The sequence below is a fragment of the Tupaia chinensis genome, unplaced genomic scaffold, assembly GCF_000334495.1.
Source record: "Tupaia chinensis unplaced genomic scaffold, TupChi_1.0 Scaffold000567_1, whole genome shotgun sequence".
Classification (NCBI taxonomy): domain Eukaryota; kingdom Metazoa; phylum Chordata; class Mammalia; order Scandentia; family Tupaiidae; genus Tupaia; species Tupaia belangeri.
The window spans coordinates 405,151-415,775 of NW_006160080.1; the positions used below are offsets into that span (position 1 = coordinate 405,151).

At 38.9% G+C, this 10,625-nt stretch overlaps 1 pseudogene; it reads left to right on the forward strand.

The window, feature by feature from the left end:
* Positions 1-10,321, forward strand: part of LOC102495507 (26S proteasome regulatory subunit 4-like) — a 129,237-nt pseudogene extending 118,916 nt beyond the window's left edge.
* The last annotated feature ends 304 nt before the right edge of the window (positions 10,322-10,625 follow it).

Sequence of the window (10,625 nt, forward strand, 5' to 3'; positions counted from 1 at the left end):
GCAATCTCAGGGAAGTCTTCAGACACAATCTGGAACCTTTCCATGTCATTCAGCCACGTAGAGCATGGAGTTATTACTGCACCACCATTTGGCCCCTTCGATTTTTTTTTTCAGAGGTTTTTGCTGTAGGGTGCATGCACTCGCCAGAAAGGCAGAGAGAGACAGAGAGATAGAAAGCAAGAAATCACCCCCCAGGGGAGATGGCCACGCCACAATCCCTTCTCCTCCATTCTCCTCTCAGGATCTTGGGCACGTACACACATGTGCCCGGTGGCCCCTTTGATTTTTTTAAATTGACTATAATAACTGTACATATTTACAGGTTAGGATATGATATTTCAAAACATGTATATAATGTTTAATGATTACATCAGGGTAATTAGCATATCCATCAACTCAAGCATCTTTTATTTCTTTGTGTTGGGAACATTCAAAATCTCTTCTAGCTATTTTGAAATACACAATAATTTATGGTTAACTATAGTCACCCTACTGTGCTATAGAATGCTAGTTGATCTTCCTATCTAACTATATTTTTGTTTCTGTTCACCAAACCTTCCCTATTGCCCCTCCCCTTTACCTTCCCAGCCTCAAGTAATCCCTACTCTATTTTCTGCTTCTCCGAGATCAACGTTTTTAGCTTCCACATAAAATTGAGAACTTGAAGTATTTGCCTTTCTGTGCCTGGCTTACTTTACTTAACATAATGTCCTCTAGGCCCATCCATGTTGCCACAAATGACAGGATTTCTTTTTTTTTAATGCCTGAACAATATTCCATGGCATGTGTGTACCAGATTTTCTTTATCTATCAATGAGATTGACTTCATAAAAGTTTTCCATATGAATAAAAATTGTTTCTAGGTTGTGGGATTATGGATATTTCAGATAGGGTAGACTAGATACTGCTACACTAACACATAACTTTACTATTTTAGGGTCTTTAAACAGCAAATGTTTATTCTTAGTCATGCAGATTCTATTGATGGTGGTTCTAGGTGACTCTCTTGGCTGTCCTCCCTAAGGTTCAATGTTATCTGGCCTTAGGATCATGGGCTTCCATGTTCAGTGAGGCAGGGTTGGAGAGAAGTAGGGATTCAGGCACTGGCAACTGAATTTCCTTACCCATAAGTGACACATGAACTTCCATTCATATTTCATTGATCAGTGCAAGCCACATGACCATGCCTAATTCCAAGAGGATGGGGAAATTACATCCATCCAGATGCCTGGAAGGAGAGGAGAAATAGTCACTAGAATATTGGATAATATGAGCCACGAGTAATTTTTACCTTCTTTTCTGTATTTTCCACATTGTCTTTAATATGTATATGTTTATGGGCTGACCCTATAGCATAGTTGTCAAGCCCTCTGCATTGGGAGCCAGAATTTCAAAAAACACACTGGGCATATGTGCATGCATGCTAAAAATGATGGGATAGAGGAAAAAGAATTATAGCATGGGCATGACCCTTTAAGGAGATGCTTACAGAAAACAAGAAATGGAAAATGATTTGTTGACAATAACACATATGTTGATGTGCTTGATTGAGCCAATATACAGTGTATTCTCAATGGAAAAATCTCATTTTGTATGCTATAATGATGTACAGTGAATGAATGTAAATAAAGAAAATGTAAAAAAATAAATAAATAAAAAAATAAAAAAAAGGAGATGCTTTCTTCTCTCTCTCTGTCTCTCTCTTTCTCTATGACAAGCACATGGATGCTCTAGCAATAAAAAAAGTTTCATTAATTTAAAAATGTATATATTTATAACCAAGAATAAAACGGATTTTCTTTGCAGGGGAGAAATTGATTTAGATGGAAAGCAAATTATTCTGTCACCTGATGATTTCTTATGGGACACTGTCTTCAACTGTACCTGCATCCCTAAGCAATAAGGGATAGCCCAAGGCTTTCTGATCAATTTCATCAAGTCCTTGGAGGTGATAAGAATTAAGTATTTACTTGGTGCTCCTTTTCCTTAAAAGCTTGGATGTACCTATAGTTATTAAATATAATATGGTTTTGATAACAGGACTGGAAAAGGTCACAGCGGGATCATTAATTTGTCAATTCGGGGCCCTGTTCTCTGTGGGTCAGAAATGTGTGTCAGTTTTGACTATCCCAATTAAACATTCTTGCAGAAAAGAGAAACTAAAATATCTCTGGCCTGTAGTTAGTCAGTTCTAGATGAGAAGGAAGTGAGGGCAGAACATCTTTCTAGCATGCAGCATAATTCTGTGCATCTGTTCATGGCAAGTGCTTAATCCATTTCAGTTAAAATGAGTTGAGAAAATTAAAGTAACACAAGAAACAGACATTGGTCGGGACCAGCAGTTGGTGTAATGGCTATGTCGCTGAACTCCCATGTAGTCGACCATGGTTTGAGTCCCGGGCCCGGTGGCTTAAACTCATGCCAGGTGCATGTATGTGCGTGTCCAAGATCCAGAGAGGAGAATGGAGGAAAAGGGATTGAGGCATGGCCATATCCCCTGGGGGGGTGATTTCTTGCTTTCTGTCTGTCTCTCTTTGTTTTTCTGGTGAGTGCATGCACCCTATAGCAAAAACCTCTCAAAAAAAAAAAAAAAGAAAAAAAGAAACAGACATTGGGCAAAATAATAATAATAAATGTTATTTATTTTAGAGGAGTGGTTCTCAAAGGGAAGTGATTTTGTCCCTGGGGGACATTTAACAATATCTGGAGACATTGTTGAGTGTCACAACTTGGGGAGTGTGCTACTGGCACCTAGTGGGTAAAGGCCAGGAATGCTGCTGAACATCCACCAGTGCACAGGACAGCTGCTGTGCCCCTCAGAGAGCCCAGAATTTCTTGACACTAAATGTTAGTAGTGCTGAGATTGAGAAAGCCAGGTCCAGAGCTAGTGCCTGAAAGCATCTCTGAGATACAAAATCATCACACAGAAATGGAATTTTTCTGCTCACTTGTCCATCACCCAACATAGAATTCATTCAGCCTCCCAGATTTTCACCAAATCCTTACTGACTTTCTGGAATGGAGTGGGATGACTTTATCTTCCCTTACTCTCTCAGTATTGTGGAGTCTATACACACTGATGTCGTAATAACGGTCTGCCTGGAAGCCTGGTGGTGACATGCAGCTTTAGTCATAGAATCTCATAGAAGCTCATCAGTCCTGCCAGCCAAATCTCCCGCTTTGTTCTGATTTAAATACAGTCTTTCTTTAAGAGCTCTTCTTAAAGCAATCCAATGAGATGCTACAAAGTATGCCAAATCCAATTACTTTCTGCATTCTTGCCCATTATATGGAAAAACCAATCCTCCCTAAGCTGCTGAGGTCATTCAAAAAACATGCCAAGGTGGCCGTATTAAAAGAAGTGGAATCTTAATGAAAGTTCTGACACCCACAATGTACTAATGAGAGGGCAGAGTTGGCCTCTTAGTCAAGAGTCACAAGCGTGCCCAGAATATTAACAGAAATTCCTTATCCTGAGGCAAATAGCTCTCTCATAATGACAGGGATGGTTCAATAATGCCTGATTCAGATGCTCTGTCACAGAATGAATCAGCAGGACCCTTAACAAGCAACACAATAGTATACAACACAGACAGTACTGGTTTTCAGTTTGTCCTGTCTTCATCAAAATAGTTTCCTTTGAGCTCCAAAGCTCATATACAATGCACTATGAAGTGACTTCAAAAAATGGAATTGAATTATGAGTTTATTTTTATGCAAAAAACAATTGGAATCCATGTGTAGTTTTAAAAATAATACACATCTTATATTAAATCTTGGAAGACCCCTCATATAGTAGTATCTTCTACATCTCACCAAGCAAAGTTCATAATCTAGGTTGGCAAGGAGCATCAGGGCTGCTATGGAAGCTATGGCAATAAATGGAGGAGATACTCTCAATTGAATGGTACCCTCTCCCTGTGTAGTCCACCTCTCTTACCCAAATCATAAATGGTAATACTAAAGACAAGTATGTTCATTTTCTTTTTTTTTTTAATTGCCAGAAGGCAAGTGCACTAGCCAGGCAAACTGAGAGAGAGAGAAAGAGAAAAGGCCTCAATGAAGTGTAATCTTGCTGAAACTCCTTTGCTCCATTTCTCTATCCCATTAGGATTTCAGGCATGCACACACGCAACTGGTGTATTTTTCAGGTCTAGGGCTGGAATTCAAACCATAGTCAGCCATGTGGAATCTGACTTCATTAACTACTAGGCTATAGGGTTCTATTTTGGGTTTTCTTTTTAAGATAGGGTCTCACTGTGTTGGGATCCTCCCACATCAGCCTCCTGAATAGCTAATGGCATATACCAACAAGGTTGGCCTACATTTCAGTTTTTAAAAAATCCTCTCTAATTAACTAAGTGTTATTTGATTCTAATGACTAATACTTTTTTTATAGTGTTGGTAGTGTTGCTATAAGGGTAGTCTAATGGCATTTCAAACCAACCATCAATAAATATACTTAAGGCAATTATCCTGAGGGTCAGCATGAGGTTATTTTTGTGTCTCTGCCTAGAATTTTCAAATATCCATCAGGTTGCTTGGCTTCCCCATGGCTCTTCTAGAGGACTGGTAAAGGAAAATCAGAGGCCAGAGGGGAGGTAACAGCTGATTTCCAAACTTAGAAACAGAAGGAAAACTACACGTGGGAAAAAAATCAAAGGACTCATTCTCAACTTTGGGCAAGATGATAGAACAAGTGATATGTAGAGTTGGTGGAGTTGGATTCTCTGTAAAAACACTATGTTTAAACTGCATCTTTGCTTAGAGCCTGGGTCCTTGTCATATTAGTCATAACCAATATCCTTCGATCTGTGTTAAATCAGAGGTTTTTGTGGTTTCCCTGTTTCATAAGCCAAAGCTCATGGAATTTGGAACCTGAGGGATTTTTGAGAGTTTGAGCTAGACACAATCATAATTTTGTGCTGTCATCCATCACTAGATGTGGAGAGAGACATCTAGAAAAACATAAGATCAATATTATATTTCATGGAGTTTAAAACTTATCATTTGCTTTTTTATTTTATTGTCCCCAGAATCTCAATTTTAGATCTCTGAATCATGCTTTTCAATTCCTTAAACTAAGCTTCAGTGAAAACAAACTTATTATTTCCTGATTCTTAACTTCATGCCTTCTTATCTCATTCATTTGCTTCCTGGTGGGTGTGAAATTTGAGTGAGATCAGACTCCTGAAGGATAGAAAAGATTTTGATAGTTTGGGAGGGAAGAGAAGATAACATAACAAAGATGACTAGTTGTCACTCAATATTCAGCTTCCTCTTTCAAATGGCCTCCTGGAATGACTACGTTTCTCTCATCTTCCTTTGCTGCTAGATGTGATCATGTGACTAGGTTCTGGCCAATGAGCTGGCCAGAAAGATGGAAATCTATACGTAGTAGGAAAAGTTATGCCTTTATCCATCCTGCCTCCAACTTCCTTCATCTTATTGATTAGAATGTGGTTATGATGTCAAATCATCTTAGACCACAAGGATAAGGGCAACATAGAGTGTCAGGGCAGATAACTGGAAAGGGCCTGGTTTTGGGATACTCTCATGAAGTATATCTGCCACACTACCCCTGGACTATTTCATGTGAAAGAAAGAAATTTCCATCATATAAGCCAGTGCATGTGGTCAAACATATCAACTAAAAATACAGGCATTTAGGGTATTAGAAGTATTAGGAACAAAATCTTGTAAGTAGAAAAACAGGGGCTAGGTGAAAAGAGTGAGGATTCTGATTCCAAGTTCCTCTGTAATCCTCTATATTATCCAAGTGTATTAATCCAAACCATATCAGGGCATTCTCCCATTTTGAACTTTTCTGTGACTTCTTACTCCACAGCAGGGCATTCTGAAAAATGGAAAAATATGTCTTCCTCCAAAGAAGAGCACTCAAACACCAAATTAAATCACCCTGGACAACAGAAGAAATCCTCATAAATGAATAGAGGATTAGTATAATTATAGTTGGCATTAATTTTAGGAATTGTAAAAATATTGCTTTAGGGGCTAGTAGGTGGCATAGTATGTAAGGCCCTGGACTCCCACGTGGTTGACTGCAGTTTGAGTCCCAAACCGGCAGCTTAAAACTCATGCCAGGTATGTGTGCTTACATACCCAAAATCCCGAGAGGAAATGGAGAAGGAATTGTGGCGTGGCCCTTTGGAGGTGACCCCTTGTTTTCTGTCTCTCTGTGTGTCTCAGGTGAGCACATGCACCCTATAGCAAAAATTTCTCAGAAAAAAAATACTGCTCTAGATATTTGAATTTTAAATTACTCTAGATGCTTTGCACATTTCTAGCCTTCTTCTTCTAAGTACCACTGTTGGTCTTTCATTCAGTGGTCTTCTTAGCTATTTTCTAGATTTCTTTTCACTGGAATAACTTCACTCCCAATTCTTTCTCCAAACTTACTGCATGCCTACTATATGCCAGGGAGCTGAGAACGAAATTGTAGGCAAAATAGAAATCTTCTGCCATCATAGAATTTTCAGTCTAGAGGGTTATGATAAACTTAAGCAAATAATTACATAATCACTTAATTGATTACAATTGTGGCAACTGCTTCAAAGAAGAATTTGTGAGAGCAATCCTACCTCCTGTTTTTATTTTTTTTCATTCTTAAATAGCCAGCGTTCTCTTATATTTTCTCAGAAAATCCATTTAGAAACTTTGGAAATTATAACAAGAGCCCTTCTGGCTCATCTGGTTTCTCTCAATTCATTCACTTCCCATCTTACGCACCACACACAAGACTTCAGATAAATCCTGCCTTGTTTTTGGAAGGTAAGATCTAAAGTCCTTAATCCATGGAATGGAACATTTAAAAAAGCATTTGCTTCATAGGAGCTCTCCAATGCAAAAGAGCAGACCTCTGACGTACTCATCTTTATATCAGACTAAACAAAAGGAACATTTTTACGGGTCTGAGTATTTATTAACTTCTAACTTGATTTTAATATTGGTGGTGGTTTTTAAAAATATATACAACACATTGCCTAGTGCTCAAAAATTTTCAGCAAAATGGGACCAGCAGTTAGCGTAATGGCTATGTCGCTGGACTCCCATGTGGTCGACCGCGGTTCGCGTCCCAGACCCGGTGGCTTAAACTCATGCTGGGCACATGTGTGTGCATGTCCAAGATCCCAAGAGGAGAATGGAGGAGAAGGGATTGTGGCATGGCCATCCCCCTTGGGAGGTGATTTCTCGCTTTCTGTCTCTCTGTCTCTCTCTGTCTATCTGGCGAGCGCACGCGCCCTATAGCAAAAACCTCTCCAAAAAAAAAAAAAAATCTTCAGCAAACTAAAATAGTCAATCAGAGATAACCAGAAAACACAATATTCTTCGAGTAATAAAACCAAAGCAAATATAAAAGTCAACCAGTAAAAATATACTAGACATTACATTTAGGCGACTCTCACACAAACAGTTTTGAATGCACAGTTTTTATAAGATCATTTTCATAATGGTTATATTTCATAGATCACTAAGAATAAGATATTAAAATTCTGCTAAAATCCAAACTGAAATTTTAGAATGAGAATTTGTAGTGCAGTTTCAGTGTGGGTGCTAGTACAGTCCAGCAAAAGTAGTAGACTGCAATTTCACCTTCAGATGATATTCCATAAATTACCACATATCATTGATGGTGTTTAGGACCTACTATGCCAAAACATAGCACCTCAGAATTTGAGAAAACAGCAGAAACAGGAAGGCCACTCTCATATTCCCCTTCCCCTTCTTCTCTGAGAAGGCTACAAAAACCAGGAAGGTCACTCTGTGACCTTCTCCTTTCCTTACTCTCTGGAGAGCCTCATGTGATAGGTGTCATACCCTACACTCAGAGGGAAGGTATGTCACAATGAGACACCAAGAAGAATCTGAACAAATATGCCTTGCTGAGTTTCCCCCATTTACTACCATTAGATCATAGTCTTTCACCCTTCAATTATATTTTTGCACTACTATCTATGAAAATATGATAATTTCCCCATTTCCTTGATAATTCATTTCTGAAGACTCCTGCATCACATATAATTAAATTAAGTACATTCGTATGCTGTTCTCTTGTTAATGTCTTTAGTTATAGGCGATGTCATCTATGAACCATCCTATAGGTGAGGAAAAGATACTACTTTTTCTCCCCTATACTATCACAAATAACTCCCATCCATGCTGGTTTATCAATAATTTCCATTTGTTCTTAGAAAATATCCAGAACATTTTCAAACTGGGAAAACCTGGGAAATTATTGAGTGGCAATATACTAACATATATAGTCAATTCCATTTTTACCTGGGCACAAAGTATGCAAATTATTTGCATGGAATAAATGTCTTATGTCAGTGACCTGTATCTTCATCCTTGATTGATATTCATTTTGGACATTTGCACATCAAGGAGAAAGTAGTTTTGTTTCCCACTCAAGAGGTAATAATCCTATATCTTTTCCTTTACTTCATCTGTTACCCTTTTCCTGCCCTCATACTCAACTGGCGACATCTCATACTTAATTGAGAAAGCAGAGGCCACTAGACAGGAAATCATCTTCTCCATATTTGCCATCTTTCGCCCTGTTACAATGATGTATCCTTTTACCAAAGCCGCTCTGACTTTGTCTCCAAGGACTATATTTCTGCAATTATTCTTTCTCTTTCCTATATCACTTTTGTCTTCTCCACTGGATATCTTTCATGAACATACAAACCCACTCTAGTATCCTCCCATCCTTCCATTAAAACATTCTTGACTGCGTATCTCTTTTTACTTCTCACTCCTGGCAATTTGTTGTAAGCACTGTCTCTATGTGCTGTCTTCTCTTCCTCACCTCCATTTGTGTTTCAGCTTACTCCACACTGACTTCCAACCCTACCATCCCACTGAAACGATTTTTGTCAATATCAACCTTGGTCACAATTTTTGAAATCCAATAATCATTATTAAGTCTTTATTTTATAAGATCTTCCAGTAGTATCATAAAGAGTTGACTGCTACTCTCATCTAAAAAGCACTTTTGCTTTTGACTTCTCTGACTTTATACTTGACTACAGTGCTTCCTAAAGTGTGGTACCTGAACCAGCAGCAACATCATCATTTGGAAACTTGTTAGACATAAGAATTCTTTTTTTATGTTTTTAATAAAGATAAGGATTATTCTTTTTAAAAATTATTTTATTTAACTTTATTTATTTATTTTAATTTGACCAGAAAGGGACAAAACAAGAGAGAGGGAAAGTCTGCGAAAGCAAGCTGCCAGTTCTGGGACTTGAGCCATGGCTGGCCATGTGAGAGTCCAGCGTCCTTAACCACCATGCCACCTGTCAACCCCAACATAAGAATTCTTGAACCTCGAGCCAGCAGGTGGTGTGGTGGTTAAGGTGCTGGATTATCACATGACCAACCATTGTTCAAGTCCTGGACCTGGTGGAAAAATCATGCCAGGCATATGTGTACACACATCTAGAATCCCAAGAGGAGAACAAAGGAGAAGGGATTGTGGTGTGGCTATCCCCTCTGAAGGGTGATTTCTCATTTTTCTTCTCACTGTCTTTCTCTGTCCTTTATTTTTATTTATTGATTTTTTGAGAGGTTTTTGCTACAGGGCGTGTGCACTTGCCAGAAAGACAGAGAGAGACAGAGAGACAGAAAGCGAGAAATCACCCCCCAGGGGGGATGACCATGCCACAATCCCTTCTCCTCCATTCTCCTCTCGGGATCTTGGGGATGCACGCACATGCGTCCCGCGTGAGTTTAAGCCACCGGGGCCAGGACTTGAACCACAGTTGACTACATGGGAGTCTAGCGACATAGCCATTATGCTAACTGCTGGTCCCTTTCTCTGACCTTTCTGATGAGTGTAAGTACCCTATGGGAAAAACAAACAAACAAGAAGAATTCTTGAACCTTAACCCTGATTAATTGAATCAGAAATTTTGAGGATGAGGGCCAGCAATCTGTGCTTTGACAAGCCCTCTAAGTGATTCCGATCTAAGACAAAGTTTGAAAACCACTGCTTTTCTGATTTTCCCCTGTACCCTAATTATAGCTCCTTCTTAATTAAAAAAAAAAAATTTGGCTTGTATCAGTTAGCATATGCTCCATAAAAATTCACACCAAAACATAGCTTAAAACTACCATTCTTTCTTTAGCTCATGAATAGATTTCTCAATTGCTTTGTATATTTTCTTAGGTTGAAGTCCCCAGAAAAAGGCTACGAGGCAATGATTTGTATACAAGTAGTTTATTTGGACAGTCCTATAAAGCATTGAAAGAGGCATACAAAAATGAAACAAGAAAGGAAAGGAGCTTAATATGAGGCACATGAAAGAGAAGGTTATTCCTGTGGACAACTGGACTTAGTCCCTCAGAGGCTTCCAAGGCATTACCCACAGCTTCACCCCATCCAAGAGTGAAGAGACTAAGATATATATCCACCAACTTCCATTCTTCAGTGGTTGTAACTTCTCCACTTCCCACAGTTGTAACTCCTCTGCATTCTTTGCCTCTCTGGTGTGAACACCAGGCTTTCTTCTGTGTATAAAGAATGGCCTGAATCAAAGTCTAGGTGCTTATACAAAGAGATCATCTGCATAGGATGATGATGGAGGGATGTGGTCAGG